Below are 18412 nucleotides of genomic sequence, written 5' to 3'. Positions count from 1 at the left end.
AAAGTTCTCTCTCCTTTTGGAGTGTCAGCATAATTCTGGGATGCTGAGATCCTGTAGAGTTATAGCCTTGGTTTGGTTCAGTTACTTTTCAAAGTTCCAGCTAAATCCTAAGGCATTCACAAGGGTGAGGTGCAGGTGTCTGAATATTTGGGCATTAATAAGCCAGATAGCACTATTCTGTGGCTTTCCAAGGTCAATTAAATTCTTTCCCCCAGTGAGAAAGAACATCAGCCCTAGAACTCAGCTTTAGTTCTAGCTTCAAACCAATTGGCTTTGGACACTTCTTAATTTTACAGCTCCTGGTTTTTCTAACCACTCTTAGGGCTCTAAAAACCATTTACTGTTTTTTTAGAGAAATCAACTAACCATTCTATGTCCTAGCATTATATTTTTCAAAAATTTCCCCAGTAGAAGTAAAAGCAATTTTACCAGTAACCTTTACTAACTTTTCTGAAATTGAGATGCCTCCCTAGACCTAAAAAGAGTTATTTCTAAATTTAGAGTCAGCTACTAGTAGTCTCTGTCTTTATTCAGAGTGATCATAGTTCATTGTAGACCAGCAAAAAAAAAAACTAAAAAAACAAAATCTAACTTTTTTTAACAAGATTACATTTTGGGGCTTCGTCTCTACCCAGCAGAGGAAAACAGGGTGGGAGATAAAACATTCCATCTAAGCAATTTCTCAAGCCTTACAGCCTCTTACTTCTGCCCAGCAGATCTTAAGTAACAAAATAAATACACTTTGTATGAATAAAGAGTGGAACATTTGGGGAGGTAAGTCAAAGAGATAGCTTCCAAGTCACTTGTAATAAATATATCTGGAACGAAAAACCATTTTCTTCACAAGTTAGATTTGTAATTACCAAATTAGACATTGCTTGGTGCTAAAGAGCTGGATGCTGAGAGATTGCCCCTCTCCTCCCATTGCACTGAGCCTTAACCTCCTGAATTCCTGTTGAGCACTTGTAGGTATCTGGGGTCGCTTTGCTCAGCTTTCATAGCTGAGCAAACTCAACTGTGTCCATGTTGAAAAAATAAAAGAAATTCCACCAAATATTTTGTTCTACTTTACTTATAAGAGAATATTTTGTGCCATAATAAAATATTTTAAAGGGCTCCCTTGATACAATACACCAACAGTTCATGATTTCCTATCTTTCAAAAATGTTTGTATCCTTTACTGAGAGCAAGGTAGGTAGGAACCACATTTTCTCAAAATTGTCCATCATTCAGAACCAGAGATGAAAAGAAGATACTTAGGCTTCTTTTGTAATTTGATATCTTAGGTTTCTAGAAATCTCTCTACCTCTTTTCTGATAAGTTTTAGGAGAGTATATTAACCAAAAATTACAGGAGGAAATATTATCTGAGTTGTAGTACAGCATATAGTTCATAAGTTATTTTTAATTTATTTGAAAAGCAAATATTTGACATTTTGCAAAAATTAATATATTTTAGCTTTTTAGTTAAAGCATAGGACCTCATTTCATTTCTAACTGTTCAGGATAGCATGACAGATACAGATTTAAATGTCCTATTTAAAAGAGGAAATTGGGCTGAGCATGATGGCTCATGCTTGCAATCCTAGCGCTTTGAGAGGCCAAGATGGGAGGATTGCATGAGGCCAGGAGATCGAGACCAGCCTGGTCAACATAACAAGACCTTACCTTTTTTTTTTTTTTTTTTTTTTTAAGAAAAAAAGAGGCTGGGCACGGTGGCTCACACCTGTAACCCCAGCACTTTGGGAGGCCAAGGCAGGCAGATCACGTGAGATCAAGAGTTCAAGACCAGCTTCACCAACATAGGGAAACCCCGTCTCTATTTTTAAAAATGCAAAAATTAGCTGGGTGCATTGGCACATGCCTGTAATCCCAGCTACTTGGGAGGCTGAGGCAGGAGAATCTCTTAAATTCGAGAGGTAGAAGTTCCTGTGAGCAAGATGGTGCTGCTATACTCCAGCCTGGGTGACAGAGCAAGACTCCGTCTCAAAAAAAAAAAAAAGAAAGAAAGAAAAGAGGAAATTGCTCCGACAGATTCAGGAAACGGTAATCATCATACCCAATGCAGAACATGCTTGACATTAATTTTTCTTCTACAGCATATAAAACATACTACAAAGGTTCTTTAAATGTCTCTGAAGCAACATACTGTCTAGAAGAATATAATACCAATAATTATTTTCCTAAATTGAATTGATCCTTAATCCAAATCAAATCGTTAATATAGAGTGAATAGTATAGGAGGCAGAATGTTTTTTCTTTTGGCTGCTTGCTTGCTGATTTAAGATGTGTTTGGAGTACTGTGATTAAAAATCTTTTAAAAGTACTTTATTGTGTATCATCAAAATTGCTTTATTAAGTATGTGTCATTTAAGTCTCTGGTCACTTGGGATTTTTTTTAAGGTTATGGATAAATATGTTTTCATGAAATTGTTCCATAATATCAAGATACAGTAGAAAGACTTTTAAACAAAAAAGTGTTTTAAAAATCTGTTATCACAGACCGTTGCGCCGCGCCCCCCTCCCCCCGCCCACGTTTCACTAAAATATGTTAGCTAAGATTGGTCTTTGGGGCTCTGGAGATTTTTTATTTATTTATAGGTGCCACAGAACTCTTTTAAAAAAAATTTGTTTAGGGATTAGACCAATTTTAATTTTAAAATAGTATATTTATTGTCATCTAGGAAATATTATTCTAGGTCTTCCTCAGATGGAATGGATTTGTTCTAAACAAAATAAGATGATTAGATCATGTCTAAATCATTAAATGTTTTTCATTAATTAAAAGCGATCAACTGAAATATAGAAAATTTAAGCGGAAATTACTCAGATATGTTTAGTGTAACTTCAGGGAGGTAAGTGGGGACTATGGGTTTACATCAAAGACAAAATAAATATGTCCAGCACAATTCTTACTTGCCTGTTTCCTTAAATCAATTTAACAAATATTTACTGAGTTGATGCCAGGACTTACTATGAGCAAGACACTCTCCCTCCCAGCTGTGGCAGACATCTACTGAATAAAATAGTCTCTGCCTTCCCTTTTAAGATTAGATCAGCCACACCAGATATTCAAATTGATTCTGTTGATAAAAAGTCTTTAAAAGTCTTCTTTCATCTTATCACTTCCCTCAGAGTTACAAGCTCCAGGAGTTTAGAAAACATCAAAAGAAGACATTTTTTGGTAAGACCAGTCCTAGGTACAAAGTAACAGATTTGGTCCTTGTTGTCCTGTCTTCTGTTGCCCAGAGCGGTCTAGAATAGCCTGGAACTGTTAAGATTAACTACGTAGCAGGAGCTCTGATGAAATGGTTCATATATTATTTGTCTCACCATTTTGAACGTACTTTTATTTCCTGCCAGACCCATGTCCTAGAGCTCAGCAAGTTTTGATTTTCTGCAATTTGCCTCAAAAGGTGATTCCATTGAGATTTGCAGACTTTCAATGTTTCACATGGTTCTATATTTATTTTTACAAACTCAGAATTTTCAGCATTAGTCAGAATCACCTTTACAAAGACTGTAAAGTTCGCATGCTACAGAGCCATGTAAAAGGTAAGTTGGAGGGCAGCTGAGGAGAGAAGGAAAAAGAAGAAAATACCCATTCAGGTGATTTACCATGTGTGAGTTCTTAACATTATTTGAATATTTCCCCAATGCAGTCTAAAATAAGATGAAAACAAAACAAAAAAACAATAACCTCCAGCACCAACTCAATTAGCTTAATTTTTTTCTACCAAAAACTAAAATGTATTCTATATAATCCATAGCTTCACAAAAAAATCAAAAAGTAAAATGAAAACTTAGAAATAATTAGAACACTTCTTTGAGACAGAGTCTCACTCTGTTACCCCAGCTGGAGTGCACTGGCACGATCTCTGCTCACTGCAACCTCCACCTCCCAGGTTCAGGCCATTCTCATGCTTCAGCCTCCTGAGTAGCTGGGATTGCAGGCACATATCCACCAAGCCCAGCTAATTTTTTGTATTTTTAGTAGAGCCGGAGTTTCACCATGTTGGCCAGGCTGGCCTCAAACTCCTGACCTCAGGTGATCCACCTGCCTCGGCCTCCCAAAGTGCTGGAATTACAGACTTGAGCCACCACTCCTGGCCCGGTAGGTTTTATTTTTAATTGTTTTATGAAAATTTTCAAATATGTAACAAAAGTAAAGAGAATTATATAATGAACCCCATATACCCCATCACTCAACTTCAACAATCTCAAGATATTGCTACTTGGTCCATCTATCCTTTCTGTGTGCATATTTTAAAGCTAATCTCAGACACCATGTGATTTCACCCCTGCTCACTAAATATACTCCACTGTCTACAACATATGGACATTTTTCTTACATAGGCACAATGCCATTATCACACCTACTAAAATTAGTAACAATTCCTTGATATTATCTATATTGTGATCACACCCAGTCTATATTCACAGATTTCCCTAATTGTCTTTAAAACACCAAACAGTAGATTCGTTTCCTGTTTTTCTCAACTCTCTTTTAATCTTGACATCTAGAGTAGCCCATTCTTACTTTTTGTATGGCATTAACTTGAAGAAAACTCCTTAACTGTCCCATAGAATGTTCCATATTCCAGATCTATGTGTTGCTTCCTTGTGAAGTTGTTTAACTTGGTCCACTAACCTCCTATTGTAAACTTGGAGTTGGTTCTATCAGCTTAGTTCAGTTCAGGTTTGAATTTTAGGCAACCATACTTCATAGCTGCTGCTGTGTGTTCCATACTACATCATATCAGGGGGCACAGAATGTCAGCTTGCCTATTTTTCAATGAAGCTGAGATTGACCAATATGTTCAGGAGATGCCAGCTGGATCCCACTATTGTAAAGTTCCCATCTGCCTTTTATCAAATGGTTTCACCTACTTATTCCTGTTGTCCGAATTGGAGATTCATTAGGGGCTGCAAAATAGGGATTTTTTTTTTTTTTTTTTTTTTTTTTGAAACGAAATCTTACTCTGTCACCCAGGCTGGAGTGCAGTGGCACCGTCTCGGCTCACTGCAACCTCCGCCTCCCAGATTCAAGCGATTCTCCTGCCTCAGCCTCCCAAGTAGCTGGGATTACAGGCACCTGCCATCACGCCCAGCTAATTTTCGTATTTTTAGTGGACACGGGGTTTCACCATGTTGGTCAGGTTGGTCTTGAACTCCTGACCTCAAGTGATCTGCCCACCTCAGCCTTCCAAAGTGCTGGGATTACAGGTGTGAGCTACCGTGCCCTTCCAGGATGTTCTAATTGAGCATTAGCATGGAATATACTTAGTGGCAGGCACCTTCTTTCCCTGAAAGGTCCATGAGATCTTAGAATTAATTGAATTAGAATGTTTATAATAAAGTTAAAGGAAATACATGATCACAAGAATTAAAACTAAGAAGGCGCCAAATCCCTCTAAATTCCATTCAAATGGACATAAAAAAAAACCTTTAGTTTCAAAAGTTTTGTTTGTTATTTAAGTTGTTAAAAGTCTAGCTCCATTTAGAAGCAGCTGATATTGTCACTTTGTCAATATGTCATATTGTCACTGATATTGTCACTGTCATATTGTCAGGGAGGGGTTCCATAGTTATACAATATTCTAAATATAATCTATTGGGAAATTCTCCCCATTTGCATAACACAGCTCATCCATATCTGCAAGAAGAAATATTCTCACCCAATCTGAAATTAATTATAGAATTAGTCCCTTTATAGACTGTTAAAAAGTTGGAAACAATCCTCTCTGAGAGGGAAATCTCCAGGGAAATGAATATTCCCAGATTGCAGGTAGGCCACATGGAGAACCACCATGAGACTGAAAGGCTGGAGAGAGGGAGGCTTGCTACACATTGGACATCTCTCTAGAAAGAGACTAGATTCAAGAGACTGCTCATTCAAATGCCTAGGCCCTGCTCCAAGAGATGTGGATTTAATAAATCTTTTCCTTTAAAAATCTTTTCTGGATCATGATGCAGCTGATCCAGAGACCACATCTGAGGAAACCTCATCTTACTCATAGAATCAGGTAAAATAGAAAACATGCTGTCATTTGGAAGAAGGTGAGCACAACTACAGTTATGGTTTACCAGACAACCTTAGATGCCACCACTGTGGTCTGGTGTTGACTCTGGTGATTTCTTGCCCATATATTCTTTGGTGTTTTTTTTCGGGGGAACACCCTAAGAAACCATTTCTCATTTCCACAAAATGAGCATGGCTAGAGCTGCCCATTCCTTCAGAAGAGATGGCAGCCTCCCACATTCCCACAAATAGACAAATGATGAAACATGGAATTATTTATAAGGGGGATCTTTCTACTCCTTTATCTTGACTTTGCCCATTTTTAACACTAAGACCAAAGATATTGGTTTGAATTTAATTCTGCAACTGAGGACTATTTTGGGGTTTCTGTTTTCTACTTCATCAGGTTCTATTCAAGATTATGCAGATCAATCCTGCCAAAAGTAATCACTCCCAATGGGGGCAGTTTACTAAAGAGGAAAATGAAAATTGAAGTGGGAATCAGGAAACCTGGGTTCTACTGGTGGCTCCACAGTAGATATGTGACCTTGGACATGTCCCTTCACTTTTAACATCAGAGTAATTTTATTTGCAAAATGAACAGGTTGTGGTTGGGCGCAGTGGCTCATGCCTGTAATCCCAGCACTTTGGGAGGCCGAGGAGGGTGGATCACTTGAGGGCAGGAGTTCGAGACCAGCCTGACCAACATGGTGAATCCCCGTCTCTACTAAAAAATACAAAAATTAGCTGATGTGGTAACACATGCCTGTTATCCCAACTACTCAGGAAGCTGAGGTGGGAGAATCGCTTGAACCCCGGAGGCGGAGGTTGCAGTGAGCCGAGATCGCGCCACTGCACTCCAGCCTGGGCGGCAGAGAGACTCCATCTCTAAATAAATAAGTAAATAAATAAGGAATAGGTTGAATCTAATCATTAATAATTCCACTTCTAGCTTTCCATCATTTCTCTGCACATCTATAAAATGTGCAATTGGTGTCATTCATATAACACTTAAAATGTACTGCTTTGTGCTGTAGCTGGTGTTCTGATCTTGTTTCCTGGAGCAGCTGAAATGTATTTCATATTGTGTAGTGGATGCTGTGGTGCCTCCGCTGAGGCACTCCTCCCCAGCCACTGGGGTGTTGGTGGCTGATGGCTCTTATCTGAGTCCCTGTCTAGTCCTTCCAGGCATGTGGGATGTGGGGTGGAGGGAGGTGACAGCCAGCATCCAGTGATCATGTGATTGGCGTTCAAATACAGGGGACCACTTCCTTCCTCCCATATAGGCAGTGGGCAACAAAGACCATGAGGGAAAGATTTAAAGAGCTACTCCAGCATCAGAGCTTCCCTTGCAATGGGCCGAATGGGCTGAGGTGTTTTGTTTTTTCTTTGTTTGTTTATTTGTTTTTGACACAGAGTCTTGCTCTGTCGCCTAGGCTGGAGTGCAGTTGCATGATCTCAGCTCACTGCAACCTCCGCCTCCCAGGTCCAAGCAATTCTCCTGCCTCAGCCTCCTGAGTAGCTGAGACTACAGGCACCCACCACCATGCCTGGCTAATTTTTGTATTTTTAGTAGAGATGGGGTTTCACCATTTTGCCCAAGCTGGTCTTGAACTCCTGACCTTGTGATCCACCCGCCTCAGCCTCCCAAAGTGCTGGGATTACAGGAGTGAGCCACCGCGCCCGGCAGACCGAGGTCTTTTCATGACTGCATCACAGTCCAACCTTTTCCTCGTGTAGCCTGCTTTCCTTACTCCCTCAATAGTGTGTTCCTGAAAGCATTCCCCAGTCAACCCACTGCATGAAAATATCAGAGTCTCAGAGTCTGTTTTCTGGTGATAGTAATTCTGTTCCTCACCACCTTCCTGTCTCTCCCATGTACCCACACACCTCCTGTGCAAGGTAGGCTGAAATGAACCAACATCAGCAGAAGCCGCGGCAGAGTGAGAGAGCTGCCCATGCTGGGAGAAGCCCTGGTCTTTGTCTCCACAAATGCTGAAACTGACAGTGTTTCTCCCAGAGTCCAAGTCTCCATTAGCCAAGCCAAGAGCAGAGGAAATGTTCTCCACTGGTAAGACTCACTGTATTTTGTTCCTGCACATCTCTTTGCATGTGTGTATCTAATTCCTGGCAGCAGCTAGAGGCGAGGGACTGGGTCTTACATAACTTGACTAAGACCAACAGAATATTGAAAAGTTGGCCTGTCTTTTTTTCTTCTAAAATTAGAGAAAACCCCTGGTTTTCAAACTGCTTCCTCTTTCAAATGAAAACCAGGATGAAACTAATCACACAGTGATGGTCTGGGATCCATCATCATAGATGGTGTCAAGGTTTCAGGAGGGTTTGCTGTTCCCTTCTATAATAGGGAGAAAAATTGCTTTAAGCAACTCCTGGTTCCTCACATATTGTAATAGACTGACTTTATTGTTGCTCTTATGAGAGTGGTATGCAATTTTAAACTAGTTTAATTCAAAATCAACACAGAGACACACACACTTTTTTTTTTTTTTTTGATAGCGTCTTGCTCTTTCACCCAGGTTGGAGTGCAGCGACACACTTATGGCTCACTGCAGTGGGCTCAAGCGATCCTCCCACCTCAGCCTCCTTCGGAGGCTGGGACTACAGGCATGCACCACCATGCCCTGGCTAATTTTTGTATTTTTTGTAGAGACAGGGTTTCAGCATGTTGCCCAGGCTCACACATATCTTTACCTTTAGGGCCAACCGACTGCATTATGTCCTCTTGTGTTAACATAAACCTTCCAAACAATGGATACTTACTTTCATTATGTAATATCCTTTCCTTCTGCTGTATACTTTCCTTCAATAGCCAGGAGTATCTGTGCCTGATTTTTTTTTCAATTTTTTGGTCAGGATCTCAGACGTTTGATATGATTTATAGAAGCACAGTCCTTTGAAATAAGACAATGAACTGTAGACTTGGGCATATTTAAATAATTCAAACATTGTCTAATAGTGTGTGGTTCCAGGAGGAAAGAAGAACTGTCGACACCAGAAAATTTCCTGCTGGAATTCTGCCAAAGAATAGCTGGCCGTCCTAGGGAGGTCCATCATTATGGAACTTTGCCGTTTGTAAATTTAATAAACGACTCACATCTGCTTATAATATCATGGAAGTCTATGTGAAAAGTACTTCTTATATAAAGCGCATGGCTTATTTTAAAAATCAATGCTTTCTTCTTGTAGTATTTGTCAGCTTATACAGGAAAAACACTACACCTGTATTTATACTTAAGAGTCTAGGCCACAGCATTCATGTCCTACTTGTGCTTTGAGTCACAGCATGATATGGCTGAGACCTTAGAAATCATCTAGCCTCTCCCCATCACAGTGCAGCCAAGGCCCAGAAGAGGTAAAGGACTCCAGGGCAGTGCACCTGGAGTTAGTGCCAGTCAGGGCTCAGAGGGTGCCACACCCTGTCCTTCCTTCCTTTCTCTCTCCCTCCCTCCCTCCCTCCCTCCCTTCTTCAATATTTCCTCCTTCCTTCTTTCTGTCCTTCCTTCCTTCTTTCTTTCCTTCCTTCCTTTGTCCTTCCTTCCTTCCTCTCTCCTTCTTTCCCACCTTGCCTCCCTTCTTTCCTTCCTCCCTCGCTCCCTCCCTTCCTCCCTTCCTTCCTCCCTCGCTCCCTCCCTCCCTCCCTTCTTTCCTTCTTTCCTTCCCCGCTTTCTTCCTCCCTTCCTCCCTCCCTCTCTTCCTTCTTTTCTGCCTTTCTTCTTGTGGACTAGGTTACTTGGACTGCTTAGTTATGGCACATTAGCAGCATCACTGGCTGTCCACTGTCCCTCTCACATTTCATCCCAATGGACCACTTCCTTCTTCCCATATAGGCACCATTCTCATGTGTTTAATGTCCATGATCTTAATTTTTACATATTTGAAAAATGTGTCTGTCCCCTCCTCCCCACCTTGCAGTATACTTGCAGATCTGCCCATATTGTCCCATATTGTCCTGCATGTGAGCATGTAGCCCATTGCTTCCTGCTGCTGCGGTTCTCCAAGACTACAGCTTTTCCTGCCATAACCCCTGGCCTCATAGCCAATTCACCCAACAGTAGTTCCATCACAGCCAATCTGGGCTCACTTGATCTCTCTCAAGCAAAAATCACATGTTTTCTCTTATTAAACGTATATAAGGCAGAACAAGTCCAAGGAATATAAGTGATTTAGCAGTGGCTTCAATAACCTTTCACCTCTAGATAAATTACTGGAATGATTTAATATAATACAGACATAAAGTGTTCAAAAGCTGTTTTTATTCCATCAAAATGGGTGGAGTGCTTTTAAAATGTTTTGCCAGCACTACAGTTCCCAAGAGAAAAATATCTTCATTGTTCATTTTTTTCTTTTAAAGGGGAAAGAAAGTTGGCAGGAGGATGGGGGATCGAACCCTTTTTCTGAAGGGCAATTTGCCAATATATTTCCAAAGGCTTTGATCTAGTAATTCCACTTCTAGGAATTTATCATAAGGCAATAATAAAGAGTAGCTGCAAAAATTCATCAAAGAATATTCACTGCAGCAGTGTTTATAATTGTGAAAAAACTAGAATCAATCTCAATTTGCCACAACAAAGGATGAGTTGAACTATGACATATTCTACTAATTAGCTCATTCAGCATATATTTATTGGGTTTCTGCTGTGTACCAGCATGGCGCTAAAGGTAGGAGATACCAAGAGGATCAAAATAAACAGGGTTCCAACCTGGAAAACAGTGGGCCATTAAACCTGTCGCTCTGGGAATACTCATGATACAATCAACGATTAAAGTAGGACACAAAGAAACACATTATTTTGGAGGGTTTTTTTTTTTTTTTTTTTTTTGAGACAGAGTCTCACTCTGTCACCCAGGCTGGAGTGCAGTGGCGTGATCTCAGCTCACTGCAACCTCTGCCTCCCGGGTTCATGCCATTCTCCTGCCTCAGCCTCCTGAGTAGCTGGGACTACAGGGTGCCCACCACCACATCCGGCTAATTTTTGTATTTTTAGTGGAGATGGGGTTTCACCATGTTAGCCAGGATGGTCTCGATCTCCTGACCTCAGGTGATCTGCCTACCTCAGCCTCCCAAAGTGCTGGGATTACAGGCATGAGCCACTGCGCCCAGCCTTTTGTTTGTTTTTAGAGACAGAGTCTTGCCATGTTTCCCAGGCTGGAGTGCAGTGGTTATTCACAGGCACTATGATAGCTCACTGCAGCCTTGAACACCTGACCTCAAGTGATCTCTTGCCTCAGCCTCCCCAGTAATTAGGACTACCAGCCTATGCCACCACGCCCAGCTAACACATTATTGTTATTATTTTTGAGACAGGGTTTCACTCTGTCGCCCAGGCTGGAGGGTAGTAGCACAATCTCGGTCCACTGCAATCTCCTTTTCCCAGGTTCAAGCGATTCTTTTGCCTCAACCTCCCTAGTAGCTGGGATTTCAGGCATGCACCATTATGCCCAATTAATTTTTGGTTTTTTTGGATTTTTTTTAGTAGAGATGGGATTTCACCATGTTGGCCAGGCTTGTCTTGAACGCCTGAGCTCAAGTGATCTGCCCGGCTCAGCCTCCCAAAGTGCTGGGATTACAGGCATGAGCCACCACATCCGGCCCTAACACATTATTATTACAGTGTATAATGTTTTTTGCTTTGTTTGGTTTTGTTTTGTGTTTTTGAGATGGAGTTTAGCTCTTACTGCCCAGGCTGGAGTACAATGGCACAATCTCAGCTCACTGCAACCTCTGCCTCCTGGGTTCAAGGCATTCTCCTGCCTCAGCCTCCCAAGTAGCTGGGATTATAGGCATATGCCACCACGCCCAGCTAATTTTGTATTTTTAGTAGAGATGGGGTTTCACCATATTGGTCAGGCTGGTCTCGAACTCCTGACCTCAGGTGATCCACCCACCTCGGCCTCCCAAAGTGCTGGGATTACAGGCATGAGCCACCGTGCCTGGCCTGTATAATGTTTTATTTTAAAATTTATAATCATAGAAAGTTATTCAACAAAGAGCATTTTTTTGAGATATATTGCACAGCATGGTAACAATAGATGATAATAATGTATTATATATTTCAAAATTGTTTTGTTTGCTTGTTTTTGAGAAAGGGTCTCACTCTGTCACTCAGGCTGGAGTGCAGTGGTGTTATCACGGCTCACTGCAGCCGTGACCTCTTGGGCTCAAGTAATCCTCTCACCTCAGCCTTTTAAGTAGCTGGGACTATAGGCACGTACCACCACACCCAGCTAATTTTTTACTTTTAGTAGAGACAAGGTCTCACCATGTTGCCCAGGTTGGTCTTGAATTCCTGGGCTCAAACGATCCTCCCACCTCGGCCTCCCAAGGTGCTGGGATTACAGTCATAAGCCACCATGCCTGGCCTCAAAATTGTTAAGAGAGTAAATTTCAAATGTCCTTACCACAAAAAGTGATGAGTGAGGTAATGGATCTGTTAATTAGTTTGATTTAATCATTCCACATTGTGTACATATGTGGTAACATCACTTTGTACCCTATAAATATATAATTACAGTTTGTCAATTTCCAATTAAATGTTTCAAAAGATTTTTTAAAGTAAAAAAAATTGTTTTAAAGAGCAAACTTTTCAATAAGTTCAGTACAAAACAACAGATAAATTTTTAAAAAAATAATTACTCAAGACAGCAACCCTTCAGCAGAGCAGCCAGGTGCACCCTCCAAGACAGTGATGACGCCCGGAGGCTGCTGTCTTTGGGGCGGGTTAGCGCTGACTTTACCATGCTGAGCCCAGTAATCCGTGGGCCACTGGGCTAATTGCTGAGAGGTCTGAGTTCCAGCTAGGGCAGCGTGTAGTCAAAGACAAGCTTCCATATGTTCATGACTCCATTTCCCACCTATAAAATTAAGGTGCGGACTTAGGGTCCCCTGTGATTCCCTTCAGTCCTAGAGTTCTTCCTTTTCTCTTGATTGTTATTTCACACACTGTCATTTTCCTATTTTTGCCTGTGTTGTGACATGTTTGTGCTTTTTAACTGTCTGAGTGACTGAATTGGGTCACTGCTGCACAAATCCAATTGTCAGTCTGTCAGCTGTGGAAATGACTGGAAATACTGATGGTCCACTCTGAGAACAGTTAAGTCATGCTGTACCAGTATGTCCTTAGGGTTTGTGTCTGCAAAGTGTATGTTACTAGTCAGTAGTAAGACTGATTCTACCAACCACGCACCACACAGCCAGGATATTTATAGTGCTCTCCTGCATCCTCTTCCTAATAAAAATGTGTATTGAGCTAATTTTTACCTCCAAAACTGGATTTAAAAATTTCTCATTTTGTTTTAGAATTAGCAAGTCAAATGCTATTTCAAAATAAGAGCATATTATTCCATCAAAACCCATGGAAACATTATTTTAAAATTTGTTATTTTAAGTTATAAAACATATTTTATAATAAAATTATTTTAAAAGACCTTCTCTGATTGCCACTGTACAGATGATTAGACTTTGAACTATTACAAAACAAACAGGGCCACCTGTGGTGGCTCACACCTATAATCCCAGCACTTTGGGAGGCCAAGGCAGGAGGATCTCTTGAGTCCAGAAGTTCTTGCACTTCTGGGAAACAGTGGAACCCAAATCTCTGCCAAAAAAAAGTGATTTTTATGTGCACTAAAATTGAAAAGCCCTTCTCAAGTCAACTTTGATAACTCTTCTCAAATATTTAATCTTCTCACTCTTAATCCCACTTTCCATTTGTCTAATACATCATAATTCCCAAGACTGATCTTCAAAATAGTCTCTACAATTAACTTTTCCTCTCGGAAATTGGCTTTTAATATCTATACGTGTGTGTATGTGGGTGTATAATTTTATCCAGGAAGATCCCACAACAGGTTCTCATTTCTCACCACTGTTAGTTACTATTTGCACTTTTTAAAGACACTAAGGTCCTTATGAAGACAAAGCTGACGTTATTCTATTGCAGAATCTGAAATTAGAATGTCTTTTTTTTTTTTTCTTTCAGATGGAGTGTTGCTCTGTTGCCCTGGCTGGAGTACAGTGGCACCACCTGGGCTCACTGCAACTTCTGCCTCCCTGCACCTTCCGCCTCCCAGGTTCAAGCAATTCTTCTGTCTCAGCCTCCTGAATAGCTGGGACTACAGGTGCGCACCACCATGCCTGGCTAATTTTTTTTTTTTTTTTTTTTTTGGAGACAGGATTTTACCACGTTGGCCAGGCTGATCTCAAACTCCTGACTTCAGATGATCCACTCACCTCGGCCTTCCAAAATGCTGGGATTACAGGAGTTAGCCACCACACCTGGCCTAGAATGTATTTTTTTATGTCAAAAGAAAGAAAATGACTCTGTCCTTCATTCATACTCAAGTGCTTCTCCAGTGATCTCAGTAGCTCTAAATCCAGGGAGGTGGATGCCCTGGTAACATCAGCCTGCTTAGATCCTGTTTATGAAAGAAAGTGGAGGAAAGAAAAGACAGCAATAATATATACCTAAAGTTAAAGAACATATTTATGGTCTTTTAAAAGACAAATAACTATGTCAAATATACTGGTCTCCCCTCTTACCTCAATCTCTCCTCTCCCCACATTAGGAGCAAGTTCAGCAACTAGAATCTGGCTACTTTTCTGACCAAATCTGTCTTATTATTAGTCACATATTCAGGTTACTTTTTGTATTCATTGCCTATTGCTATATAATAAGTTTTCTCACCTTTAATGGATTAAAAATTAATATTTTCTGTGGGTCAGGAGTCCAGGAGCAGATTTTCTAGGTACTCTGGCTCAAGGTCTCTGCTGAAGTTGCAGTCAAGATGTCAGTCAGAGCTGCAGCCTTTTTTTTTTTTTTGAGATGGAGTCTCACTCTGTCGCCCAGGCTGGAGTGCAGTGGTGCGATCTCAGTTCACAGCAACCTCTGCCTCCCGGGTTCAAGCAATTCTCCTGCCTCAGCCTCCCGAGTAGCTGGGACTACAGGCGCACACCACTATGCCCAGCTAATTTTAGTAGAGATGGGGTTTCACCATGCTGGCCAGGCTGGTCTCGAACTCCTGACCTCGTGATCTGCCTGCCTCGGCCTCCCAAAGTGCTGGGATTACAAGCGTGAGCCACCATGCCCGGCAGAGCTGCAGCCTTCTGAGGGCTCAACTGTGGCTGAAGGATCTGCCTCCAAGGTGGTTCGTTCACATGCCTGGCAGGCAGTGCTGGTTGTTGGCAAAAGGCCCCAGTTCCTTCCCATGAGAGCCTGTCCCTAGGACTGCTTCAGTGTCCTCACAACCTGGCAGCTGGTTTTCCCCAGAGGCAGTGACATGAGAGCAAGGCAGAAGCCATGGTGCCTTTTTATAACCTACCTTCTGAAGTCACCCTCCATTGTTTCTGCAATTCCTTATTTAGTGTGGGAAGGGCGGGAATAATAGAAACAAAAGAATCAGAAGAGAAGTCTCCTTTGTTGTATGAGGTTAGTGCTGAGGTCAGGAAACAAGTGAGAGGAGGCCATTCAGAGAGGGATGAAGTTTGCATCAGGGAAATGGAGTTGCTTTGGATTTCCTCTGACTCTTGCTCTTTATTTCTTGGTCTGAGGTCATTTTTGATGCTTTGTTTTTAATCCTTTATCGGCTGCCATACTATAAAGCTGTTGGAAATATCAAAAGAAAGAAAGAAAGAGGAAAATCAAGTCAGAAAAAGTCACCTCTTTTTTTTCCCCATCTTTTTGCCCCTGTGACAAAAGGCTGATGGCAAAAGGGAAAGTAAAATTTTTGAGATCTCCAGATAAACATGAATTATATTGTAAAAATATGAAGTGATATATCCGAGTTTGGATAAATAATCTCCAAGGCTTGCCTAGATGTTTTGAGGTCCAAGATGGATTGGTGGGAGGACACTTTTCCCAGAGTCTATTTGGAATTGAAGAGATAGGATGTAGGGATTATCATATTAGAAATATATTTTGAAATGGATCAGAACTATTATGGTGTTATGATATATATTGGTTTTCATCCATGGTTCCTGGCTCATAACCCTTGTATTAGTCAGGGGAGTTTATTAAGTATTAACTCACATGATCACAAGGTCCCACAATAGGCTGTCTACAGGCTGAGGAGCAAGGAGAGCCAGTCCAAGTTCCAAAACTGAAGAACTTGGAGTCCAGTGTTTGACAGAAGGAAGAATCCAGCATGGGAGAAAGATGTAGGCTGGCAGGCTAGGCCAGTCTCTCTTCACATTTTTCTGCCTGCTTATAGTCTAGCCATGCTGGCAACTGATTAGATTGTGCCCACCCAGATTAAGGGTGGGTCTACCTTTCCCGGCCCACTGACTCAAATGTTAATCTTCTTTGGCAACACCCTGACAGACACACCCAGGATTAATACTTTGCATCCTTCATTCCAATGAAGTTGACACTCAGTATTAACCATCACCACCCCCTTAGCCCTTGTTGCAGTCTTTTATTATAATGTTGGGTGTGTGAGGCTGCAGTGGCAGCCTCTGACCTTCTCCTGCCCTCCTTTTGCCTGCTCCAAGGCAGAACTCTAATGTTCGCCCACCTTTATGATTGTGGGTCCTAAGACCCTCCCGTGAGAGGGTCCTGCCCTGTGCCCTGGGGGAAGGAATGCTCACATCACGAAGCTTCCCTAAAAACCCAAGAGGGTTCAGTGAGCTTCTGGATAGCTGAACACATGGAGGTTCCTGGAGGGTGGCACTCGGGCAGGGGGGTCATCGAAGCTTCGTGCCCCTTCCCCCATTCCTTGCCCTATGCATGTTTTCATCTGTATCCTTTGTAACATCCTTTATAATAAACTGGTAAATGTGTTTCCCTGAGTTCTGTGAGCCACTTCAGCAAATTAATCCAACCCAAAAGGGAATTATGGGAGCCCCAACTTGAAGCCAGTTGGTCAGAAGTTCTAGAGGCCCGGACATGTGACTGGTATGTGATGAGGGGGGCAGTCTTGGGGACTGAGCCCGCAACCTATGGGATCTGATATCATCTCCAGGTAGTGTTGGAAATGAACTAGAGAACACCGAGCTGGTGTCACCTGCTTGGTGTGGGGGGAAAACCTTCACACATTTGGTCACAGAAGTCTTCTGTGTTGGTGATTGTTGTGGCATGAGAGTAAAGGAAAAAGACAGAGTTTTTACACAACCATATTTGTAATTTTCTCCAACCCTGAGCATCTAGACTTCTAATAAACTATGCTTTTGCTAAGAAAGAACACGGGAGGAAGCAAATCCTTGACCCAGATCTCTGGCAACCTGAGATGGAAACTGACATGGCCCCAACACTACGCCTAACACCTGGGGCCTCACTCTTCTATAGGAATACAAGGTTGATTATACTTTTCTTCTTCTATCTTCAGTAAGAGTAATAATATCGAAAGGTTTCATTATTATTATAATTATTATTACTATTGAGACAGAGTCTCACTCTGTCACCCAGGCTGGAGTGCAGTGGTATGATCTCAGCTTACTGCAACCTCTGCCTCCTGGCTTCAAGCAATTCTCATGCCTCAGCCTCCTGAGTAGCTGGAATTACAGGCACACGCCACCACACCTGGCTAGTTTTTTTTGTTTGTTTGTTTTGTTTTGTTTTCATTTGTTTGTATTTTTAGAAGGGATGGGGTTTCACCATGTTGGCCAAGTTGGTCTCGAACTCCCGACCACAGGTGATCTGCCCTCCTTGGCCTCCAAAAGTGCTGGGATTAAAGGAATGAGGTTTCATTATTCTTGAATAGCTTACTCAAAGATTAAAGAAAGAGCATATTTAAGGCTCTAGTGGCACTCAGTAGACCAAGGGAGGGAGAAGGAAGGGAGGAAAGTAAGAGAGGATGATAAAACCGTTTCAGCCACTGGCTGTGTGGAAGCAGCTAACTGTGGGAGGCAAGAATAGGGAAGAGCTGAAGAAGGAAGCTTTTCTTTCCTCAGCATGGCAAGGACCACTCACCAAGACGGGATAACCAAAAGAAATAATAATGTCCAAGGCAGTTACAACCACTCTTGGAAGCTTGCATCTCTTCATTCATGTTTGCGGTCATTGTTAGGTTTATCACATACTTTTATTAAAAGCTGCTCAGTAAAGTATCAGGTATAGTTTATTTTCTTTCCATAAGAGAATTTAATAAAATTTTAGGAGTATCAAGGAAAGCTCAAGCTTTCATAGGCAGTTATTCCTGGTTCAATCTGTTCCTAGAACATATTCCTTTTTTTTTTTTTTTTTTTCCTGAGACAGGGTCTGGCTCCGTGGCCCAGGCTGGGGTGCAGAGGTGAGATCCTGGCTCGCTGAAACCTCCGCCTCACACCTGTAATCCTAGCACTTTGGGAGGCCAAGGCGGACTGATCACTTGAGCTCAGGAGTTGGAGAACAGATTTCTGACATATAAAAACTATCCCTCATTTGATAGCTATTTCCCT

This window comes from Pan paniscus, chromosome 16 (assembly GCF_029289425.2).
Source record: "Pan paniscus chromosome 16, NHGRI_mPanPan1-v2.0_pri, whole genome shotgun sequence".
NCBI lineage: Eukaryota > Metazoa > Chordata > Mammalia > Primates > Hominidae > Pan > Pan paniscus.
The sequence above is the reverse complement of the archived record's forward strand: the minus strand, read 5'-3'. Positions refer to the sequence as shown.